Source organism: Scardinius erythrophthalmus, assembly GCF_964197995.2.
Source record: "Scardinius erythrophthalmus genome assembly, chromosome: 3".
Lineage (NCBI taxonomy): Eukaryota > Metazoa > Chordata > Actinopteri > Cypriniformes > Leuciscidae > Scardinius > Scardinius erythrophthalmus.
This window is the reverse complement of record NC_138223.1, coordinates 41,578,219-41,592,292: the sequence shown is the minus strand read 5'-3', so window position 1 is coordinate 41,592,292 and position 14,074 is coordinate 41,578,219.

Genomic DNA, 14,074 nt, shown 5'->3' with positions numbered 1-14,074 from the left:
TAACAGTTGTGCTCTCAAATGTTGTGGCTGGTGTAGTTGTTTCACCTGTCCTAACAGTTGTGCTCTCAGTTGTTGTGACTTGTGTTGTTGTTTCAGCTGAACTAACAGTTGTGCTCTCAGTTGTTGTGACTGGTGCAGTTGTTTCAGCTGTACTAACAGTTGTGCTCTCAGTTCTTGTGACTGGTGTTGTTGTTTCAGCTGTACTAACAGTTGTGCTCTCAGTTGTTGTGGCTGGTGTAGTTGTTTCAGCTATACTAACAGTTGTGCTCTCAGTTGATGTAGCTGGTGTAGTTGTCTCAGTTGTACTAACAGCTGTGCTCTCAGTTGTTGTGGCTGGTGTAGTTGTCTCAGTTGTACTAACAGATGTGCTCTCAGTTGTTGTGGCTGGTGTAGTTGTTTCAGCTGTACTAACAGTTGTGCTCTCAGTTGATGTAGCTGGTGTAGTTGTTTCAGCTGTACTAACAGTTGTGCTCTCAGTTGTTGTGGCTGGTGTAGTTGTTTCAGATGTACTAACAGATGTGCTCTCAGTTCTTGTGACTGGTGTAGTTGTTTCAGTTGTACTAACAGTTGTGCTCTCAGTTGTTCTGACTGGTGTAGTTGTCTCAGTTGTACTAACAGTTGTGCTCTCAGTTGTTGTGGCTGGTGTTGTTGTTTCAGTTGTACTAACAGTTGTGCTGTCAGTTTTTGTGGCTGGTGTAGTTGTTCCAGTTGTACTAACAGTTGTGCTCTCAGTTGTTGTGGCTGGTGTAGTTGTTTCAGCTGTACTAAGAGCTGTGCTCTCAGTTGTTGTGGCTGGTGTTGTTGATTCAGTTGTACTAACAGTTGTGCTCTCAGTTGTTGTGGCTGATTTAGTTGTTTCAGTTGTACTAACAGTTGTGCTCTCAGTTGTTGTGGCTGGTGTAGTTGTTTCAGTTGTAATATCATTTGTGCTCTCAGTTGTTGTGACTGGTGTAGTTGTTTCAGTTGTACTAACAGTTGTGCTCTCGGTTGTTGTGGCTGGTGTACTTGTTTCAGCTGTACTAACAGTTGTGCTCTCAGTTGATGTACCTGGTGTAGTTGTTTCAGCTGTACTAACAGTTGTGCTCTCAGATGTTGTGGCTGGTGTTGTTGTTTCAGCTGTACTAACAGTTGTGCTCTCAGTTGTTGTGACTGGTGTAGTTGTTTCAGTTGTACTAACTGTTGTGCTCACAGTTGTTGTGGCTGGTGTAGTTGTTTCAGCTGTACTAACAGTTGTGCTCTCAGTTGTACTAACAGTTGTGCTCTCAGTTGTTGTGGCTGGTGTAGTTGTTTCAGCTGTACTAACAGTTGTGCTCTCAGTTGTTGTGGCTGGTGTAGTTGTTTCAGCTATACTAACAGTTGTGCTCTCAGTTGATGTAGCTGGTGTAGTTGTTTCAGTTGTACTAACAGATGTGCTCTCAGTTGTTGTGACTGGTGTAGTTGTCTCAGTTGTAGTAACAGTTGTGCTCTCAGTTGTTGTGGCTGGTGTAGTTGTCTCAGTTGTAATAACAGTTGTGCTCTCAGTTGTTGTGACTGGTGTAGTTGTCTCAGTTGTACTAACAGTTGTGCTCTCAGTTGTTGTGACTGGTGTAGTTGTCTCAGTTGTAGTAACAATTGTGCTCTCAGTTGTTGTGGCTGGTGTAGTTGTTTCAGTTGTACTAACAGTTGTGCTCTCAGTTGTTGTGACTGGTGTAGTTGTCTCAGTTGTACTAACAGTTGTGCTTTCAGTTGTTGTGGCTGGTGTTGTTGATTCAGTTGTACTAACAGTTGTGCTCTCAGTTGTTGTGGCTGGTGTTGTTGATTCAGTTGTACTAACAGTTGTGCTTTCAGTTGTTGTGCCTGGTGTTGTTGATTCAGTTGTACTAACAGTTGTGCTCTCAGTTGTTGTGGCTGGTGTAGTTGTTTCAGTTGTACTAACAGTTGTGCTCTCAGTTGTTGTGACTGGTGTAGTTGTCTCAGTTGTAGTAACAGTTGTGCTCTCAGTTGTTGTGGCTGGTGTAGTTGTTTCAGCTGTACTAACAGTTGTGCTCTCAGTTGTTGTGACTGGTGTAGTTGTTTCAGCTGTACTAACAGTTGTGCTCTCAGATGTTGTGGCTGGTGTAGTTGTTTCACCTGTACTAACAGTTGTGCTCTCAGTTGTTGTGACTGGTGTTGTTGTTTTAGCTGTACTAACAGTTGTGCTCTCAGTTGTTGTGGCTGGTGTAGTTGTTTCAGTTGTACTAACAGTTGTGCTCTCAGTTGTTGTGACTGGTGTAGTTGTTTCAGCTGTACTAACTGTTGTGCTCTCAGTTGTTGTGGCTGGTGTAGTTGTTTCAGCTGTACTAACAGTTGTGCTCTCAGTTGTTGTGACTGGTGTAGTTGTTTCAGTTGTACTAACTGTTGTGCTCACAGTTGTTGTGGCTGGTGTAGTTGTTTCAGCTGTACTAACAGTTGTGCTCTCAGTTGTACTAACAGTTGTGCTCTCAGTTGTTTTGGCTGGTGTAGTTGTTTCAGCTGTACTAACAGTTGTGCTCTCAGTTGTAGTGACTGGTGTAGTTGTTTCAGTTGTACTAACACTTGTGCTCTCAGTTGTTGTGGCTGCTGTAGTTGTTTCAGTTGTACTAACAGTTGTGCTCTCAGTTGTTGTGACTGGTGTAGTTGTCTCAGTTGTACTAACAGCTGTGCTCTCAGTTGTTGTGGCTGGTGTAGTTGTCTCAGTTGTACTAACAGATGTGCTCTCAGTTGTTGTGGCTGGTGTAGTTGTTTCAGCTGTACTAACAGTTGTGCTCTCAGTTGATGTAGCTGGTGTAGTTGTTTCAGCTGTACTAACAGTTGTGCTCTCAGTTGTTGTGGCTGGTGTAGTTGTTTCAGATGTACTAACAGATGTGCTCTCAGTTCTTGTGACTGGTGTAGTTGTTTCAGTTGTACTAACAGTTGTGCTCTCAGTTGTTGTGGCTGGTGTAGTTGTTTCAGTTGTACTAACAGTTGTGCTCTCAGTTGTTCTGACTGGTGTAGTTGTCTCAGTTGTACTAACAGTTGTGCTTTCAGTTGTTGTGACTGGTGTAGATGTTTCAGCTGTACTAACAGTTGTGCTCTCAGTTGTTGTGGCTGGTGTTGTTGTTTCAGTTGTACTAACAGTTGTGCTCTCAGTTTTTGTGGCTGGTGTAGTTGTTCCAGTTGTACTAACAGTTGTGCTCTCAGTTGTTGTGGCTGGTGTAGTTGTTTCAGCTGTACTAAGAGCTGTGCTCTCAGTTGTTGTGGCTGGTGTTGTTGATTCAGTTGTACTAACAGTTGTGCTCTCAGTTGTTGTGGCTGATTTAGTTGTTTCAGTTGTACTAACAGTTGTGCTTTCAGTTGTTGTGGCTGGTGTAGTTGTTTCAGTTGTAATATAATTTGTGCTCTCAGTTGTTGTGACTGGTGTAGTTGTTTCAGTTGTACTAACAGTTGTGCTCTCAGTTGTTGTGGCTGGTGTACTTGTTTCAGCTGTACTAACAGTTGTGCTCTCAGTTGATGTACCTGGTGTAGTTGTTTCAGCTGTACTAACAGTTGTGCTCTCAGATGTTGTGGCTGGTGTTGTTGTTTCAGCTGTACTAACAGTTGTGCTCTCAGTTGTTGTGGCTAGTGTAGTTTTGTCAGTTGTACTAACAGTTTTGCTCTCAGTTGTTGTGGCTGGTGTAGTTGTTTCAGTTGTACTAACAGTTGTACTTTCAGTTGTTGTGGCTGGTGTAGTTGTTTCAGCTGTACTAACTGTTGTGCTCTCAGTTGTTGTGGCTGGTGTAGTTGTTTCAGCTGTACTAACAGTTGTGCTCTCAGTTGTTGTGACTGGTGTAGTTGTTTCAGTTGTACTAACTGTTGTGCTCACAGTTGTTGTGGCTGGTGTAGTTGTTTCAGCTGTACTAACAGTTGTGCTCTCAGTTGTACTAACAGTTGTGCTCTCAGTTGTTGTGGCTGGTGTAGTTGTTTCAGCTGTACTAACAGTTGTGCTCTCAGTTGTTGTGACTGGTGTAGTTGTTTCAGTTGTACTAACACTTGTGCTCTCAGTTGTTGTGGCTGCTGTAGTTGTTTCAGTTGTACTAACAGTTGTGCTCTCAGTTGTTGTGACTGGTGTAGTTGTCTCAGTTGTACTAACAGTTGTGCCCTCAGTTGTTGTGGCTGGTGTAGTTGTTTCAGTTGTACTAACAATTGTGCTTTCAGTTGTCGTGGCTGGTGTAGTTGTTTCAGCTGTACTAACAGTTGTGCTCTCAGTTGTTGTGGCTGGTGTAGTTGTTTCAGTTGTACTAACAGTTGTGCTCTCAGTTGTTGTGACTGGTGTAGTTGTTTCAGCTGTACTAACAGTTGTGCTCTCAAATGTTGTGGCTGGTGTAGTTGTTTCACCTGTCCTAACAGTTGTGCTCTCAGTTGTTGTGACTGGTGTTGTTGTTTCAGCTGTACTAACAGTTGTGCTCTCAGTTGTTGTGACTGGTGCAGTTGTTTCAGCTGTACTAACAGTTGTGCTCTCAGTTCTTGTGACTGGTGTTGTTGTTTCAGCTGTACTAACAGTTGTGCTCTCACTTGTTGTGGCTGGTGTAGTTGTTTCAGTTGTACTAACAGTTGTGCTCTCAGTTGTTGTGACTGGTGTAGTTGTTTCAGTTGTACTAACAGTTGTGCTCTCAGTTGATGTAGCTGGTGTAGTTGTTTCAGCTGTACTAACAGTTGTGCTCTCAGTTGTTGTGGCTGGTGTAGTTTTGTCAGTTGTACTAACAGTTTTGCTCTCAGTTGTTGTGGCTGGTGTAGTTGTTTCAGTTGTACTAACAGATGTGCTCTCAGTTGTTGTGGCTGGTGTAGTTGTTTCAGTTGTACTAACAGTTGTGCTTTCAGTTGTTGTGGCTGGTGTAGTTGTTTCAGCTGTAGTAACAGTTGTGCTCTCAGTTGTTGTGACTGGTGTAGTTGTTTCAGTTGTACTAACTGTTGTGCTCACAGTTGTTGTGGCTGGTGTAGTTGTTTCAGCTGTACTAACAGTTGTGCTCTCAGTTGTACTAACAGTTGTACTCTCAGTTGTTTTGGCTGGTGTAGTTGTTTCAGCTGTACTAACAGTTGTGCTCTCAGTTGTTGTGACTGGTGTAGTTGTTTCAGCTGTACTAACACTTGTGCTCTCAGTTGTTGTGGCTGCTGTAGTTGTTTCAGTTGTACTAACAGTTGTGTTCTCAGTTGTTGTGACTGGTGTAGTTGTTTCAGTTGTACTAACTGTTGTGCTCACAGTTGTTGTGGCTGGTGTAGTTGTTTCAGCTGTACTAACAGTTGTGCTCTCAGTTGTACTAACAGTTGTACTCTCAGTTGTTTTGGCTGGTGTAGTTGTTTCAGCTGTACTAACAGTTGTGCTCTCAGTTGTTGTGACTGGTGTAGTTGTTTCAGCTGTACTAACAGTTGTGCTCTCAGTTGTTGTGACTGGTGTAGTTGTTTCAGTTGTACTAACTGTTGTGCTCACAGTTGTTGTGGCTGGTGTAGTTGTTTCAGCTGTACTAACAGTTGTGCTCTCAGTTGTACTAACAGTTGTACTCTCAGTTGTTTTGGCTGGTGTAGTTTTTTCAGCTGTACTAACAGTTGTGCTCTCAGTTGTTGTGACTGGTGTAGTTGTTTCAGCTGTACTAACACTTGTGCTCTCAGTTGTTGTGGCTGCTGTAGTTGTTTCAGTTGTACTAACAGTTGTGCTCTCAGTTGTTGTGACTGGTGTAGTTGTTTCAGTTGTACTAACTGTTGTGCTCACAGTTGTTGTGGCTGGTGTAGTTGTTTCAGCTGTACTAACAGTTGTGCTCTCAGTTGTACTAACAGTTGTACTCTCAGTTGTTTTGGCTGGTGTAGTTGTTTCAGCTGTACTAACACTTGTGCTCTCAGTTGTTGTGGCTGCTGTAGTTGTTTCAGTTGTACTAACAGTTGTGTTCTCAGTTGTTGTGACTGGTGTATTTGTCTCAGTTGTACTAACAGTTGTGCTCTCAGTTGTTGTGGCTGGTGTAGTTGTTTCAGCTGTACTAACAGTTGTTCTCTCAGTTGTTGTGGCTGGTGTAGTTGTTTCAGCTGTACTAACAGTTGTGCTCTCAGTTGATGTAGCTGGTGTAGTTGTTTCAGCTGTACTAACAGTTGTGCTCTCAGTTGTTGTGGTTGGTGTAGTTGTTTCAGTTGTACTAACAGATGTGCTCTCAGTTGTTGTGACTGGTGTAGTTGTTTCAGTTGTACTAACAGTTGTGCTCTCCGTTGTTGTGGCTGATTTAGTTGTTTCAGTTGTACTAACAGTTGTGCTTTCAGTTGTTGTGGCTGGTGTAGTTGTTTCAGTTGTACTAACCGTTGTGCTCTCAGTTGTTGTGACTGGTGTAGTTGTCTCAGTTGTAGTAACAGTTGTGCTCTCAGTTGTTGTGACTGGTGTAGTTGTTTCAGCTGTACTAACAGTTGTGCTCTCAGTTGTTGTGGCTGGTGTAGTTGTTTCAGATGTACTAACAGATGTGCTCTCAGTTCTTGTGACTGGTGTAGTTGTTTCAGTTGTACTAACAGTTGTGCTCTCAGTTGTTGTGGCTGGTGTAGTTGTTTCAGTTGTACTAACAGTTGTGCTCTCAGTTGTTCTGACTGGTGTAGTTGTCTCAGTTGTACTAACAGTTGTGCTTTCAGTTGTTGTGACTGGTGTAGATGTTTCAGCTGTACTAACAGTTGTGCTCTCAGTTGTTGTGGCTGGTGTTGTTGTTTCAGTTGTACTAACAGTTGTGCTCTCAGATGTTGTGGCTGGTGTTGTTGTTTCAGCTGTACTAACAGTTGTGCTCTCAGTTGTTGTGGCTGGTGTAGTTTTGTCAGTTGTACTAACAGTTTTGCTCTCAGTTGTTGTGGCTGGTGTAGTTGTTTCAGTTGTACTAACAGTTGTACTTTCAGTTGTTGTGGCTGGTGTAGTTGTTTCAGCTGAACTAACTGTTGTGCTCTCAGTTGTTGTGGCTGGTGTAGTTGTTTCAGCTGTACTAACAGTTGTGCTCTCAGTTGTTGTGACTGGTGTAGTTGTTTCAGTTGTACTAACAGTTGTGCTCTCAGTTGTTGTGGCTGGTGTAGTTGTTTCAGTTGTACTAACAGTTGTGCTCTCAGTTGTTCTGACTGGTGTAGTTGTCTCAGTTGTACTAACAGTTGTGCTTTCAGTTGTTGTGACTGGTGTAGATGTTTCAGCTGTACTAACAGTTGTGCTCTCAGTTGTTGTGGCTGGTGTTGTTGTTTCAGTTGTACTAACAGTTGTGCTCTCAGATGTTGTGGCTGGTGTTGTTGTTTCAGCTGTACTAACAGTTGTGCTCTCAGTTGTTGTGGCTGGTGTAGTTTTGTCAGTTGTACTAACAGTTTTGCTCTCAGTTTTTGTGGCTGGTGTAGTTGTTTCAGTTGTACTAACAGTTGTACTTTCAGTTGTTGTGGCTGGTGTAGTTGTTTCAGCTGTACTAACTGTTGTGCTCTCAGTTGTTGTGGCTGGTGTAGTTGTTTCAGCTGTACTAACAGTTGTGCTCTCAGTTGTTGTGACTGGTGTAGTTGTTTCAGTTGTACTAACTGTTGTGCTCACAGTTGTTGTGGCTGGTGTAGTTGTTTCAGCTGTACTAACAGTTGTGCTCTCAGTTGTACTAACAGTTGTGCTCTCAGTTGTTGTGGCTGGTGTAGTTGTTTCAGCTGTACTAACAGTTGTGCTCTCAGTTGTTGTGACTGGTGTAGTTGTTTCAGTTGTACTAACACTTGTGCTCTCAGTTGTTGTGGCTGCTGTAGTTGTTTCAGTTTTACTAACAGTTGTGCTCTCAGTTGTTGTGACGGGTGTAGTTGTCTCAGTTGTACTAACAGTTGTGCTCTCAATTGTTGTGGCTGGTGTAGTTGTTTCAGTTGTACTAACAATTGTGCTTTCAGTTGTCGTGGCTGGTGTAGTTGTTTCAGTTGCAATATCATTTGTGCTCTCAGTTGTTGTGACTGGTGTAGTTGTCTCAGTTGTAGTAACAGTTGTGCTCTCAGTTGTTGTGGCTGGTGTAGTTGTTTCAGTTGTACTAACAGTTGTGCTCTCAGTTGTTGTGACTGGTGTAGTTGTTTCAGCTGTACTAACAGTTGTGCTCTCAAATGTTGTGGCTGGTGTAGTTGTTTCACCTGTCCTAACAGTTGTGCTCTCAGTTGTTGTGACTGGTGTTGTTGTTTCAGCTGTACTAACAGTTGTGCTCTCAGTTGTTGTGACTGGTGCAGTTGTTTCAGCTGTACTAACAGTTGTGCTCTCAGTTCTTGTGACTGGTGTTGTTGTTTCAGCTGTACTAACAGTTGTGCTCTCAGTTGTTGTGGCTGGTGTAGTTGTTTCAGTTGTACTAACAGTTGTGCTCTCAGTTGTTGTGACTGGTGTAGTTGTTTCAGTTGTACTAACAGTTGTGCTCTCAGTTGATGTAGCTGGTGTAGTTGTTTCAGCTGTACTAACAGTTGTGCTCTCAGTTGTTGTGGCTGGTGTAGTTTTGTCAGTTGTACTAATAGTTTTGCTCTCAGTTGTTGTGACTGGTGTAGTTGTTTCAGTTGTACTAACTGTTGTGCTCACAGTTGTTGTGGCTGGTGTAGTTGTTTCAGCTGTACTAACAGTTGTGTTCTCAGTTGTACTAACAGTTGTACTCTCAGTTGTTTTGGCTGGTGTAGTTGTTTCAGCTGTACTAACAGTTGTGCTCTCAGTTGTTGTGACTGGTGTAGTTGTTTCAGCTGTACTAACACTTGTGCTCTCAGTTGTTGTGGCTGCTGTAGTTGTTTCAGTTGTACTAACAGTTGTGTTCTCAGTTGTTGTGACTGGTGTAGTTGTCTCAGTTGTACTAACAGTTGTGCTCTCAGTTGTTGTGGCTGGTGTAGTTGTTTCAGCTGTACTAACAGTTGTGCTCTCAGTTGTTGTGGCTGGTGTAGTTGTTTCAGCTGTACTAACAGTTGTGCTCTCAGTTGATGTAGCTGGTGTAGTTGTTTCAGCTGTACTAACAGTTGTGCTCTCAGTTGTTGTGGTTGGTGTAGTTGTTTCAGTTGTACTAACAGATGTGCTCTCAGTTGTTGTGACTGGTGTAGTTGTTTCAATTGTACTAACAGTTGTGCTCTCCGTTGTTGTGGCTGATTTAGTTGTTTCATTTGTACTAACAGTTGTGCTTTCAGTTGTTGTAGCTGGTGTAGTTGTTTCAGTTGTACTAACAGTTGTGCTCTCCGTTGTTGTGGCTGATTTAGTTGTTTCAGTTGTACTAACAGTCGTGCTTTCAGTTGTTGTGGCTGGTGTAGTTGTTTCAGTTGTACTAACCGTTGTGCTCTCAGTTGTTGTGACTGGTGTAGTTGTCTCAGTTGTAGTAACAGTTGTGCTCTCAGTTGTTGTGGCTGGTGTAGTTGTCTCAGTTGTAGTAACAGTTGTGCTCTCAGTTGTTGTGACTGGTGTAGTTGTTTCAGCTGTACTAACAGTTGTGCTCTCAGTTGTTGTGACTGGTGTTGTTGTTTCAGCTGTACTAACAGTTGTGCTCTCAGTTGTTGTGGCTGGTGTAGTTGTTTCAGTTGTACTAACAGTTGTGCTCTCAGTTGTTGTGACTGGTGTAGTTGTTTCAGTTGTACTAACAGTTGTGCTCTCAGTTGTTCTGGCTGGTGTTGTTGATTCAGTTGTACTAACAGTTGTGCTCTCAGTTGTTGTGGCTGATTTAGTTGTTTCAGTTGTACTAACAGTTGTGCTTTCAGTTGTTATGGCTGTTGTAGTTGTTTCAGTTGTAATATCATTTGTGCTCTCATTTGTTGTGACTGGTGTAGTTGTTTCAGTTGTACTAACAGTTCTGCTCTCAGTTGTTGTGGCTGGTGTAGTTGTTTCAGCTATACTAACAGTTGTGCTCTCAGTTGATGTAGCTGATGTAGTTGTTTCAGCTGTACTAACAGTTGTGCTCTCAGTTGTTGTGGCTGGTGTAGTTGTTTCAGTTGTACTAACAGATGTGCTCTCAGTTGTTGTGACTGGTGTAGTTGTCTCATTTGTAGTAACAGTTGTGCTCTCAGTTGTTGTGGCTGGTGTAGTTGTCTCAGTTGTACTAACAGTTGTGCTCTCAGTTGTTGTGACTGGTGTAGTTGTCTCAGTTATAGTAACAGTTGTGCTCTCAGTTGTTGTGACTGGTGTAGTTGTCTCAGTTGTAGTAACAGTTGTGCTCTCAGATGTTGTGTCTGGTGTAGTTGTTTCAGTTGTAATAACAGTTGTGCTCTCAGTTGTTGTGGCTGGTGTTGTTGATTCAGTTGTACTAACAGTTGTGCTTTCAGTTGTTGTGGCTGGTGTTGTTGATTCAGTTGTACTAACAGTTGTGCTCTCAGTTGTTGTGGCTGATTTAGTTGTTTCAGCTGTACTAACAGTTGTGCTTTCAGTCGTTGTGACTGGTGTAGTTGTTTCAGCTGTACTAACAGTTGTGCTCTCAGTTGTTGTGACTGGTGTAGTTGTTTCAGCTGTACTAACAGTTGTGCTCTCAGATGTTGTGGCTGGTGTAGTTGTTTCACCTGTCCTAACAGTTATGCTCTCAGTTGTTGTTACTGGTGTTGTTGTTTCAGCTGTACTAATAGTTGTGCTCTCAGTTGTTGTGGCTGGTGTAGTTGTTTCAGTTGTACTAACAGTTGTGCTCTCAGTTGTTGTGACTGGTGCAGTCGTTTCAGCTGTACTAACAGTTGTGCTCTCAGTTCTTGTGACTGGTGTTGTTGTTTCAGCTGTACTAACAGTTGTGCTCTCAGTTGTTGTGGCTGGTGTAGTTGTTTCAGTTGTACTAACAGTTGTGCTCTCAGTTGTTGTGACTGGTGTAGTTGTTTCAGTTGTACTAACAGTTGTGCTCTCAGTTGTTGTGGCTGGTGTAGTTGTTTCAGTTGTACTAACAGTTGTTCTTTCAGTTGTTGTGGCTGGTGTTGCTGATTCAGTTGTACTAACAGTTGTGCTCTCAGTTGTTGTGGCTGATTTAGTTGTTTCAGTTGTACTAACAATTGTGCTTTCAGTTGTTGTGGCTGGTGTAGTTGTTTCAGTTGTAATATCATTTGTGCTCTCAGTTGTTGTGGCTGGTGCAGTTGTTTCAGTTGTACTAACAGTTGTGCTCTCAGTTGTTGTGGCTGGTGTAGTTGTTTCAGCTGTACTAACAGTTGTACTAACCGTTGTGCTCTCAGTTGTTGTGGCTGGTGTAGTTGTTTCAGCTGTACTAACAGTTGTACTAACTGTTGTGTTCTCAGTTGTTGTGGCTGGTGTAGTTTTGTCAGTTGTACTAACAGTTTTGCTCTCAGTTGTTGTGGCTGGTGTAGTTGTTTCAGTTGTACTAACAGTTGTGCTCTCAGTTGTACTAACAGTTGTGCTCTCAGGTGTTGTGGCTGGTGTAGTTGTTTCAGCTGTACTAACAGTTGTGCTCTCAGTTGTTGTGACTGGTGTAGTTGTTTCAGCTGTACTAACAGTTGTGCTCTCAGATGTTGTGGCTGGTGTAGTTGTTTCACCTGTACTAACAGTTGTGCTCTCAGTTGTTGTGACTGGTGTTGTTGTTTCAGCTGTACTAATAGTTGTGCTCTCAGTTGTTGTGGCTGGTGTAGTTGTTTCAGTTGTACTAACAGTTGTGCTCTCAGTTGTTGTGACTGGTGCAGTTGTTTCAGCTGTACTAACAGTTGTGCTCTCAGTTCTTGTGACTGGTGTTGTTGTTTCAGCTGTACTAACAGTTGTGCTCTCAGTTGTTGTGGCTGGTGTAGTTGTTTCAGTTGTACTAACAGTTGTGCTCTCAGTTGTTGTGGCTGGTGTAGTTGTTTCAGTTGTACTAACAGTTGTTCTTTCAGTTGTTGTGGCTGGTGTTGCTGATTCAGTTGTACTAACAGTTGTGCTCTCAGTTGTTGTGGCTGATTTAGTTGTTTCAGTTGTACTAACAATTGTGCTTTCAGTTGTGGCTGGTGTAGTTGTTCCAGTTGTAATATCATTTGTGCTCTCAGTTCTCGTGACTGGTGTAGTTGTTTCAGTTGTACTAACTATTGTGTTTTCAATTGTTGTGGCTGGTGTAGTTGTGTCAGTTGTACTAACAGATCTGCTCTCAGTTGTTGTGGCTGGTGTAGTTGTTTCAGTTGTACTAACAGTTGTGCTCTCAGTTGTTGTGGCTGGTGTAGTTGTTTCAGCTGTACTAACAGTTGTACTAACCGTTGTGCTCTCAGTTGTTGTGGCTGGTGTAGTTGTTTCAGCTGTACTAACAGTTGTACTAACTGTTGTGCTCTCAGTTGTTGTGGCTGGTGTAGTTTTGTCAGTTGTACTAACAGTTTTGCTCTCAGTTGTTGTGGCTGGTGTAGTTGTTTCAGTTGTACTAACAGTTGTGCTTTCAGTTGTTGTGGCTGATTTAGTTGTTTCAGTTGTACTAACAGTTGTGATCTCAGTTGTTGTTGCTGGTGTAGTTGTTTCAGTTGTACTAACAGTTGTTCTTTCAGTTGTTGTGGCTGGTGTTGCTGATTCAGTTGTACTAACAGTTGTGCTCTCAGTTGTTGTGGCTGATTTAGTTGTTTCAGTTGTACTAACAATTGTGCTTTCAGTTGTTGTGGCTGGTGTAGTTGTTTCAGTTGTAATATCAGTTGTGCTCTCAGTTCTTGTGACTGGTGTAGTTGTTTCAGTTGTACTAACTATTGTGCTTTCAATTGTTGTGGCTGGTGTAGTTGTGTCAGTTGTACTAACAGTTCTGCTCTCAGTTGTTGTGGCTGGTGTAGTTGTTTCAGTTGTACTAACAGTTGTGCTCTCAGTTGTTGTGGCTGGTGTAGTTGTTTCAGCTGTACTAACAGTTGTACTAACCGTTGTGCTCTCAGTTGTTGTGGCTGGTGTAGTTGTTTCAGCTGTACTAACAGTTGTACTAACTGTTGTGCTCTCAGTTGTTGTGGCTGGTGTAGTTTTGTCAGTTGTACTAACAGTTTTGCTCTCAGTTGTTGTGGCTGGTTTAGTTGTTTCAGTTGTACTAACAGTTGTGCTCTCAGTTGTTGTGGCTGGTGTAGTTGTTTCAGTTGTACTAACAGTTGTGCTTTCAGTTGTTGTGGCTGGTGTAGTTGTTTCAGCTGTACTAACTGTTGTGCTCACAGTTGTTGTGGCTGGTGTAGTTGTTTCAGCTGTACTAACAGTTGTGCTCTCAGTTGTACTAAAAGTTGTGCTCTCAGTTGTTGTGGCTGGTGAAGTTGTTTCAGCTGTACTAACAGCTGTGCTCTCAGTTGTTGTGACTGGTGTAGTTGTTTCAGTTGTACTAACTGTTGTGCTCACAGTTGTTGTGGCTGGTGTAGTTGTTTCAGCTGTACTAACAGTTGTGCTCTCAGTTGTACTAAAAGTTGTGCTCTCAGTTGTTGTGGCTGGTGTAGTTGTTTCAGCTGTACTAACAGTTGTGCTCTCAGTTGTGACTGGTGTAGTTGTTTCAGTTGTACTAACACTTGTGCTCTCAGTTGTTGTGGCTGCTGTAGTTGTTTCAGTTGTACTAACAGTTGTGCTCTCAGTTGTTCTGACTGGTGTAGTTGTCTCAGTTGTACTAACAGTTGTGCTCTCAGTTGTTGTGGCTGGTGTGGTTGTTTCAGTTGTACTAACAATTGTGCTTTCAGTTGTCGTGGCTGGTGTAGTTGTTTCAGTTGTAATATCATTTGTGCTCTCAGTTGTTGTGACTGGTGTAGTTGTCTCAGTTGTAGTAACAGTTGTGCTTTCAGTTGTTGTGGCTGGTGTAGTTGTTTCAGTTGTACTAACAGTTGTGCTCTCAGTTGTTGTGACTGGTGAAGTTGTTTCAGCTGTACTAACAGTTGTGCTCTCAGATGTTGTGGCTGGTGTAGTTGTTTCACCTGTACTAACAGTTGTGCTCTCAGTTGTTGTGACTGGTGTTGTTGTTTCAGCTGTACTAATAGTTGTGCTCTCAGTTGTTGTGGCTGGTGTAGTTGTTTCAGTTGTACTAACAGTTGTGCTCTCAGTTGTTGTGACTGGTGCAGTTGTTTCAGCTGTACTAACAGTTGTGCTCTCAGTTGTTCTGACTGGTGTTGTTGTTTCAGCTGTACTAAGAGCTGTGCTCTCAGTTGTTGTGGCTGGTGTAGTTGTTTCAGTTGTACTAACAGTTGTGCTTTCAGTTGTTGTGGCTGGTGTAGTTGTTTCAGCTGTTCT